We start from the raw sequence: 10715 nt of genomic DNA, 5'->3' as shown, positions 1-10715 counted from the left end.
GGGAAAGAGATGAAAAGTACATACCAGGTAGTTTAAAAGCTTAACATCTTCTGAGTCAAAACCCAAGTAATTTTCCACTTCATTTTAGTATTTTTTTCTGTATGACACTATACACATGCTGATGATTTTCACATTTGATGTCAGAGAGTATTGTATGTTTGAGAGATTATAGCTAGCTCATTCTGTCTGGCCCCGTGCTGCTTAACTCTTGAGCCATATATCAGCTTTGAGGTGTCAGCTATCACAAATCAAGTGTCAAAAGTGTACATTCAGGAATAAAAATGAAGATAGAAAAGCAACTTTTCAGCCTGATCATATTGATGGCAAAAGCTATGTCATTCTCAGACATCCACGAGGTGGACTTGAAATAAGATACTAAATCAATGTGCTACTGTAATATATGAATAGGGCTCCTACAAACACACCTACATTTCAGATAGACATTTCTGAATTCTCTGCTGCACTTGCACATTAGCTTCGGTTATTCTTTAGAAAGTTTTCAAATCCTGGGGTATATGTATGCTTACAAAATTGTATCACCACCTCTGAGAATGTACTAAAAAGCAATGCTATAGATTACTGACATTACAGACTTTTTCATACACACAACTGCTTCCTGTGGTTGCCAACACCCAGCTCTTATGTTTGTACACGGCATAGGTATGGTGTAGATACACTGCAGACTAAAAAGCAGACATAAGGCCATGGAGCTGGCTGTTAAGGTAAGCTAAGGCTGGTGGGCTGTAAGACCCCAGGGCTTTTTCCTGTTGCTGCCTATGCTGCTGTTGCCATTCCCAGGTCCAGCCAGCAGTCTGGCTAGGCAGGTAGCCCAAAGATGCACGCGCACACATCTAGCAGCACAGAGTGACCCAGGGAGAGGACAGTGCCTTCACCAGTACCTGCATACCCACAGGTTTACACCAAAAGCACTCACATAAACACGAACAATTCTGGTGGCCTGATCATGTTCTTACTTGCCAGCTAATCAGGCTCAAAGCTTGCTAGCATGCACGCACACGGGGCTTTCTGGCAGCTGGTCCAGATCTATGGTCCCGCCAGTAGCTGACTATCAGACCCCCAGCCCCTCCCACTATCAAGCTCTTACCCAACTCACCAGCTACGCCAGCTGTGCTGTCATCACACACGCACACAAGTGGGCCCCTCCGGCAGCTGACGCGTCCCTCCAGTCACTGGCCCCTAGACCTATGGGTCCCTTCGACCCATGGCCTCTGTGTACAGGTGCGGGCACATTGACCTCTCATCCCAGCCACCAGCTAGTCTGTCACGAAACTCACTGTTGATCAGGCACATCCACATGGGAAAATAGCTGGGAAGAATAGAGTTTAATAGCAAGATGGGCTACACTGGGGCAGTCAAGCCCAAGGCTTAGCCAGAGAAGCATACTGGCCAGCAGCTTGTTTCACACACGACCGACCCCTTTTTCCTCCTCTCCATTTTTCCACTCATTCCTCTCTGATCCATCTCCATCTCCTCCTTTCCCTGCATTTGGCCCCTTTCCTAAATGTGCCATAATAAATTTTGTTTATTCCCACAATCCCCCCAAAAAAGCCTTAATAAGTTTTACAGAACGTCCCAAGTCCCCTCAAATATCCCATTAGAAGTTTGCACCTTCCCATGAGATCTGTGATAATCTTGTTTCTTTCTTATCAGCAACAAAGTTCTGGTTGAACCTCTTCAAGGCCATGCTTCAGAGGTTCCTTCAGTGGCCCATCAATCAGCACCCTAAGGATCCCCGTATTTGTTACCATCTTGTTATCTCCTGTTTCTTAGGGTTTGCGCTATCAGAGTGTTTAATTTACTTCTCTTGCCTCTTGTCCTTGTCTTTTAAGGTGACTAGCTGTTAGCCAGGTATCCTCGCAAACGAGATATCCTTACATTCCACCTACCCTCATGTTGGCAGCGTTTCCTCCCTGGAGAAGAGCATTCTTACAGAACATGAAGTTAAATGAAATGAAATCAAATCAGCAGTCTGGGAAAATGTAACTCAGTCTTTTCCGTATGTTTAATTCTAATTGAGAGATAAAATACTCTTGTTCTTCACACACGCTCACAGGAATGTCCAAACACTCTACTTCGCACATAAACATTCTCAGAAACACAGATTTCAAGGACTCTGTTTCATCAGTGAAATGTTCACACTTTCAAAACAAGCTGTGAACTCCTCAATTAAAAAAAAATTTGTCCTTCGAGCATTTCTTTTTTCCCATTACTCAAGCAACCTAGGTAATAATTTTATATGGTTTTAAACGTGTTCATCTCTCAATTTTATTTTCTCAAGGTCTAACTTAGGGCAATTGATGTCATCCACTCCACTGTTTGCCTTATGCATGGGCATAAATGTGGTTGTACATTTTCCTTTGAATGTTCAGGCTACCTGAATTACAACTCTGTTTTTAACTTCAAACAAGTTAGCTATCGATTGAATTACTTATAATCTCATAATTAGTCAAAGGGGCATTTTTGCCTCTGCTAAACACTTCTTCAGACATTATATAAATGTTAGACAGATGTTTTTCCTTTCACAACTGACTTCAAATTATTTCTGGCTATTTTAGATTGTTTCTCAGTTTCAGCGGCACTATTTAGGATATGCATACACATGGAAAACTGTTAAAAGATTATATGAATGCATATAACACACTAAACAGCTAGAAAGGGAAGTGCACAGTTAGATATACTTATTACTAATGATCATTGCTTTATCCGAGACACGGATCCTTTAACTGCACATATATAATCTTGTTACTGGATTCCTTACTGAGTCAACAGGTAAGGTCAACCAAACCTCTGTGAGGCTAACATCTGCAGATGCAAGATAAAATGGGAATTCTGTAAAGTAATCTATTTAGCAATAAATGCATATTATTTCTGGTATCCACCACTCAAAGAAGGGAAGGAAAACCTAGGAGTTAATTTTGAAATCTAAAGCTGTAGCAGCAGAGGAGCAATCTATTATGAATGGATAACAGATTCTACCAGGAATCAGAGATCTGTGAGCACTGTGTATCTTTTGAAATAAGCATGGTTCATTGAAAAAAAAAGGAAAAAAAACCCTAGTTTAATCTTCAAGTAGCTAAGCCTGTATTCTTCAAATCTCTACAGTGCCACCCAACAACAGAAGTTCCCTCCTTTATTATAGAACAAAGAGTAAAAGGATTATTTCATATGGTATTATCCTGTTTAAAGATGGCATTGCTCTTTGTTGCAATGGAATTCTCTACTTCCTTTAAAAAGAATAAAACTATGTTGTGTATTACAGGAATAAATACATTTCCATTGTGTACTGACTAGAAACACTATTCTGTAGGAACATAGCCCATTCTGGCCAAACTACTTTTGCAGTAAGAGACTAGACAGTAATAGGTTGATTAAATTTGCAATAAAATATTATGACACAGTTGTCATGACAATAATGAAAAACATTTTAATAGGATCCTATTTGAAAGAAGTGTGAAAGTGGACAAAAAATTAGACATAACAGATTATACTCATTAAGATAATTGCAGTGCAATTATATGATAATCTTTGCCATGACAAATTATTTTTCTGATGATGGTAAGTTAAAATATTAATTTCCAACTCCATCTCTTTTATATGTATCCACTAGAATTCTGCAGAACATATTACAACAGAAACATTAACACTGTCTCTGGAAGCATTTTTGCACAGCAAATATCCTAACTAAAAATAATTATTAAAGTATTTATGTGAAGAAATAAAATGCACTTGCAAGTATAACCTTTGAATAGTTACTTAAAACAGATTTATTTTTATTTGTCTTCACAAACTATGATGCTGGTTTTTGTAATAAGGAAGGTTTTTAGATATAAAATCTATAAAAGATGGACACAGAAAAAAAAGAAAGCTTTTGTTTACTAAATAAACTATTAAAGCTAAAGAGGCAGCTGAGCAGGCAAAAATGAAAAATAACCACCGCCATTACATGGAAGACCCTATTGAAAGGTGAGGGAATTCAGGGCGTTCCATTTCTAGGACACTTACAAATTTTTAGGTCTCTTATGAAGCTTCTGACTCTGGTCTAGTCAGTAACAAGTAAAAATTGTAATCACTTGAAAGCTAAACCTCTTGAAATGTAAGTAACCTCTGTGAACTGGTTGCCTCTATCCATTTTCCAAGAAATAAAAAATCACGTCTTCTGGCACCTTTACCTGGCAAACTTTCAGAAGAAGCTGACTGAGGCTAGACATGACTAGAAATATGAGATGAGTTTTGAATAGTACTCCCAAAATACGTATATATTTGCAAGTAGGTTACCTGGCAGGCTAATGCACTTAAAGTTATTTTAAATGTTGGCCAAACCATCTATAATTTTGCTACAGTAGGTAGGTTATTGAAGATCTCTTGACATATGCTACTGATGAATATGATATTTACTGTTGCGATACATACAATAAAAAACATTTAAGCTAAAAAGCCAGGAACAACCTGGCTTCAGGCTGTATGTAAAATAATTTCCTGAATGTTATCTGTTCACGCTGTTGCTCCTGATGCTGTACCTTCTGTTATCTCTTACTTATCTCTTCTGGGTACCATTTCTCATATTTTAATAGTGGCTCAAAAAAGTACTTTATGCACCTGTTAGATTGATGCCATAAATCAATTTTTATGTATAAATGATGGAATAAACTGCACAAGGTTGCACACATTGACTGCTGAGCCTTAAACCAGGTGGGAGAGTCCTAAAGGAAAGATAGAGGACTTAATACCAGATTTCTCCCAAGTTGTTTTAGAAAAAGAATATGGGAACTTTTTAAGGTACAAGTGGATTTTCTTGGTGCCGATCAAGTTACATAAAAATAAAACAATAGCAAAAACCACTTATTTATTGCATTGTGACATACTAATTCTGTCGTGTTAGCAAAGTCAGTGAGAGACTGAGTCGTCATCACTCACATAACTTTCCAAACGCAGGAAACTAGATCTTCTCAAAGGTTTATGTAACTTATACACGTCATTACTTTTCCTAAATGTATGTAAAAGTGTACTCTTTTTTAAAGTTAAATAAATTTGAATGCTTAAAGGCCAAATGTTCCATTGGTTGTTTAAGTCTTCCCCTGGGGAGCTATACAAGTTAAAAAGCCTCTCAATAATAGGTTTAACTCTGCATATAGCCCATTTGATTAAAGCCACGCATTAGAAATAATAAAGCTAGAATCTCCTTGCTTGTATTCTCCTCCATCAGAAAATGCAGCAGAGATCATATGTAAATTAGATGAGTCTAAGATCAATGGGGCTGCTCAGTAAGTATTACTCTATGTCCGTATGCATGGCTGAAGGCAGCCACAGCTGCCACCCGCTGCTGCTCCTCTAAGGTAAAGACAAATGGTTCTGCACATGATCTGTAAAAACCTTGTTCTGAAAGAAGCTATTCAAAAGCATTAAAGTATAATCACTAGGTCATTCATCCAATCGATCAGAAGATTTATTATTTTTTGTCAAGATCTGTGGGTTGTTGTCAGTTTTGTTTTTTCCTCATCAATATTCAGCTATATGGTTTTTTTCAAAAGGGGAGAATATGTAAACAGTAGAAAAAGGGGCTATTTTCCTCAGAAAGTATTGGAAGCACGTATTACAGCGAGCAAGCTGCAGTTCTTATACAGCATCAGAATTGTGGAGAAATGGGCAAAAATGATGTTCTTACAGAATATAATCATCTCATTCGTCAACTAATGCAGAATTTAAGGTTTGTGCACATGTAACGAACAAAAAGAAACTATAAAGTATACACTGCAGAAGACCATGGAGTGTTGCAAGAATGACAGTTATCAGTAGCCGTGCAATATATCAGAAACACATCAGTTATAAAAGACTGTTTATGTTTTATTCATGCAAAATAACTCAGTGCACAGGCCCTACCATCAGAAAATACATAGCAATGAAAGTATCTGTGACAAACTATATTCAAGTATTGAATGTGTCTAAAAATATTTACCATAGCAATTCTGAAATACAGAGAATACTTCACAGGGGGAAAAAAGGATGTTTCAAAACTCAACTTTTTAAAAAATCCAAATAGAACAAATTAATACAGTAGATTTTTTTAACCTAAGTTTTTAATTCTTTACATTTAGTGCAGCCACTCCTCAAAGCAGCACTAGGACATAGGATAAAACATCAAAAGTGACCAGTATGTTCCTGGTCAAATAATAGGCTGGGTCTTACTGTCCTGTGCCTGCAGTAAGGCTGCCTCAGATTACGTACACCTAAATTGGAAATGCCTTGTGGAATTCCCTCTTTTTCTATAGTTTGGGTTTTTTTCTTTTTGGCCTGAGTGTGGCTTTAGGTACCCTTCAATGATGAGACCTGGCACAAGTCACCATTGCAACCACCGTACAGCTCAGTCTAGCACATCCTGGGACTAGGATGACTTGCGAAAAAACAGGACTGTTGTCATTTCATTGAATCAAGGGCATAATCACTAAAAATTAGGATTGTTCTTATTTTTATCAGGTTAATTTGTATCTCTTTTCTGAAGTTTCTCAAGAAGAAAACCATGGTATAGGGAATCACCATTTTCTTTTGGGTGTCCTCGTGAACTAGTGATAGAGAGAAATTTAGAGAAAACATGATCTTTACAACATGGCAGCATAACTATTCCCTGGGTACTTAAGGTGGAGGAGGAGCGTAATCCACACAGACAACTGTAATAGTTCTGCAAAGCCTGCTTTTCCTTATATACAAAAACCCCAGTGATGTAATGATGAACCTAAAGTAATTACAGGATTTCTTAAGCATCTTCTCTCCTGTCAGCAACAGGTAAGTGGACGCAATCCCCCATACTGCTAGTTTATACTCTAGATTAGATGGGGATTATAGTTTTCACATTCTTTTTGTTTGGTTTTTTTTTTAGGGGGGGGGGTGTTGCTGTTTGTTTGTTTGCTTTTCTGGACTTGGAGCTAGCTTGGAGATAAAAATGGTTTCTGTACCTAGCTCAGCATCCAGATAGCATGCTATCCATTTTTAGCCTGGTAGGCTATATGAAAACAAGGTTTATGCAATCACCCTGTCTCTTTCTCTGTGTCCCAAGTTCCAGTAACTTTGAAGGTGTTAGCCAGTTTCAGCTGAGTTTGAGAGATAATATCGGTCATACAAATTTCATAAAAATAGATAACCAGGCAGAGGAGACACTGGGGATTGAACATTTAGGAGTTAACACCTAGTAACTTTCTATCCAGTCAGCAAATTTCTACAAATTTCCATTTCTGAACATAGCATCCTGCATGTTGCTGCCAAAACGCTCTGCAGAAGGAGATGCTAGGTATATGCAGTCGTAACAGAAAATGTTATTATAATTCAGATAAATAGTCAGCCAACCGAGAGGCAAATCCATAGGAAATCAGGCTTCATGACCTTCAGTGTTCACAGAACTAGTAGTTTATATTTCTGAAGGATGAAATAAATGTGGGTAGTCTGAAGTTTCTTCAGATAACTAATACTAGTGGGCTATTATTCATCGTGGGGGGAAAATTAGAAGTAAATATAACTCTTTGCTGGTACTTCTAAGGTCTACATCTTTCGCAGGTGCTCACAGGACCTGGGAGGCTGCATACCGGCACAATTGGCTGCTACAGGGATTGCTAACTTCAGCCCTTTCAAGAACCTGACTCACATCATATCCCAGCCACAAAACTCAACTTGAAACCAGATTCATCACTTGGATTTCTTCCCTGATGCACTATCGGAAGTATAAACTGCACCCGTTTTGTGATTTATGAGAACTAAGAGCTTGTATTACTTGCAGCTGTCCTATAACTCAGTCCAAAGGTGATGATCTCAGCTTCTCTTGTTTATGCCATCCGAGTGTTTCCATTTCATACCCCTCCTACTAGCACTAGTATTGCGTACCACCCCTCTACCATGCATTTCTGAACTGATTAATTTCTGTGTCTGTGTTGAAGCATGCAATCCTCATCTAGACATTATCTATTCAGTTCCTGAACCAGCAATATTGGATGTTGTGCAGTCTGTACTTCCTTATTGTGAAATACCCTTTCCATAATCACAGGAACCCTGTCTTGATTAGCCCAAGCTCAGTGGCCCATTTCAGTAACACTTTTAAGCACCTCATCACATATTTAAGCACTTCTAATGTCCTTCTAATGTGTACATCTTCTTATCACATATTTTTAATGTTTTTCAAGCCTGCATAGTGGGTGTGACATTTTACCTTTATATTATTGTTTATTCTCAGTTTTCATTGCATTACTTTAGCCTATAGCAAATAAATGATATTTAAGGTGAGCTTGAGAATTTATGGATGAGCTTGAGGCCACTAATGGGTAAGCCAGATCCTTCCAGTGTTTCAATTTCTCTTTCTAATATGATATCTTTAACATGTACTTTCTAAGTGGAAATAACACAAAGCAAACAGATATCCAGAGATATTTTCCTTTCCATCATGACAGCTTTAAAGAGAAAAAAAAAACCAACGACATTCTGTTTGTGTCAAAGCTACAGAGGAAAAGCTATGGCAAATAGTGAGAAGTCTTTAACAGGAAACATCTCTATTGATTACAGTAACAGAGAACTATCTCTAAAGCCCATGCTGATTTCAACTGTTTCTTCTATCGTAGCAAGGGAAACACCCTCTCAAGTAACCTTGTAACATCCTTACCTGCATGGGGCCTTATAGATTAGTTTGAGGGCTGGAAGTATTGGGTAAAAACTGCTGCAGTCTAAGGTACAAAATGCTGATTTGATCAAAATCTCCATGCTAATTACAATTTGCTAGGAATATTTTTATTGAATAAATTTGTATTGAAAGAATTTGTTAGACTGAATAACTTTGAGTTGCCAGAACTCAGTATGACCTCCCAAAGCTGTTCCAAAAACCTTTTTGGTAGACCTTTTCTGGCACGTCCCCTGTTGTGTGATGATTTAGGTGAATGTGCCTGGCTGCCACTATTGTTTAAAACAATTTAAAAGGCAAAGACTTGGTGTTCTCACTTTCTGTTTGGACAGCTGGAAGCTATGACTATTTTTTACACTGCGCTTTGTGCTCCTTGGATCGATATAAAGTTGAGTCAGAACCAAAAGCCAATAGCCAGTGAAACTAATAGCCAGGCCTGAGCCTACCAAATTCACATCATTTGGCATTTGCTGGTGCTCTAAAGCAAGATACAAGCTCCACATACGTCCTGAGCATGCCAGGGATCTGTTCAAGGTATCTTACACACACCGTTTTATAGTTAGGAACCCACAAAGTACCATGGTCAATCTTGCTGCACAGAGAGCTTTGTACAGGCACCTCAGGAACCTTGAACAGTGATGGGCCAAAGACTCAGATGAAGGTCTGCCAAAGGAACAAGGGACGTGCCAGCTTTTGCCAATACTGTCAGGAGCTTGATCATGCCTGGCTAGAGAAGTAGAGTCAAGCCACCAGCAAGCAGCATGCAGGACGCTCCTTTACTTGAACTGGATAATGAAAGCTAGCTACTATTGCTAGCCAACAGCTCTTAAACTCCCAGGAAGTTCCACGGATAAATGGAATAAATGGGCTGGCATTGGCCCAGGTAAAGATACGTGCAGACCTTTTTTCTCTGAGCACATGTTTTGGTGGGGGAAGGTTATTTTCTGTGCTGACCATTTCCTGGACCTGCAGCCAGGTGCCGGGCATGCTGCCGGCAGGGCCGTACTGCAGGTGGCCTCACACCTGCACAGGCCCTGGGTGGCTGCTGGAGGCAGCCTGTCTCCTCCCGGCCTCTGGAGCAGCCTGGCGCCCTGCCCCAGCCTCGTGATCACCCCAAGCTGTCATAAGGACCTCGATTCCTTACCCTCTCCCTCGAGCCCTACCCCTGTGCTTGCCCTTGCACTTTGATACGTGGGGTGAATCACAGGGTTTCCCCCAGCCTGAGTCATTCCTGCAGCTGGGACGAGGCTCCCAAAGCAGGCAGAGCTCCTCCCTGGTCCCCCAGGCTCCTTCATCCCACGCTGTGTCCCCTCTGTGCAGCTCTCGTCCCTTTGCTGTCCCCACATCCTCACACAGCAGTGGTCTCCCGTGTTGCCATAGTCACTGGGTAGTGGTTTTCACGGACCAGATGCCGGCACGCAATGAGCAAAAATCACAAATTATTCACTTCCAATGTACTTCATTTTGCTCTGGCAAATCGCTTGGAGAACACCTCACTGCCCATGCCCTGAATAAACATCAGCTGTACAAGCAACCTTGCGTAATGTGACATGAGTTATAAAACTGAATTGCAGCGGTAGCGCGTCTCGTTTCTTACACCTCTTTTGCTGACCTGCCATAGCTTCCCTTGCTCGAGCATCTCATTTCCCCCGGAGCAGAGTGTGGTGAACTGCTTCCACCGGAGCTATCACCGAACAGGGAACAGAAAGTAACGACGGTGGCTGTGAAGGTACCGCGAAGTAAACTCACTTGCGGGAAGAAAAAGCCCCGCTTTTTTTCCTGTGATTAACGCAACGCAGAGCTTATGTGGAGCACACAACCGCAGGCAGAGCAGCGGACGATTGCTGACAGCGAAACGTAGGGAGGAAACCCGCTCTGCCCTCCGTCCCTTAGCTGCGGAGAGGGGCTGCGGCGTCTCCTGATTTCCCCTTCCCTTACCCTTGCTTCTACCCCTACCCTGGGGCCCGGGGCCCGGGGTGCGGGAGCACCTCTCACCCCTCAGACCGGGCACCGCCTCACGCTCGGGACGGCGGTTTCTGTGCGG

General features: G+C 40.6%; 1 protein-coding gene across 1 annotated transcript in view; it reads left to right on the top strand.

Moving 5' to 3' along the window:
• Positions 1-10285: 10285 nt before the first annotated feature.
• The window catches only part of TMEM106B (transmembrane protein 106B), a 17034-nt gene continuing 16604 nt past the window's right edge, over positions 10286-10715 (top strand). The window contains exon 1 of the mRNA XM_009326103.1: positions 10286-10335. The gene's annotated coding sequence lies outside the window, so the exon portion shown is untranslated. The remainder of the gene's footprint in view (positions 10336-10715) is intronic.

The sequence above is a fragment of the Pygoscelis adeliae genome, unplaced genomic scaffold (genome assembly GCF_000699105.1).
Source record: "Pygoscelis adeliae isolate BGI_AS28 unplaced genomic scaffold, ASM69910v1 Scaffold15, whole genome shotgun sequence".
In the NCBI taxonomy this organism is placed as follows: Eukaryota; Metazoa; Chordata; class Aves; order Sphenisciformes; family Spheniscidae; genus Pygoscelis; species Pygoscelis adeliae.
The sequence above is the reverse complement of the archived record's forward strand: the minus strand, read 5'-3'. Positions and strand labels throughout refer to the sequence as shown.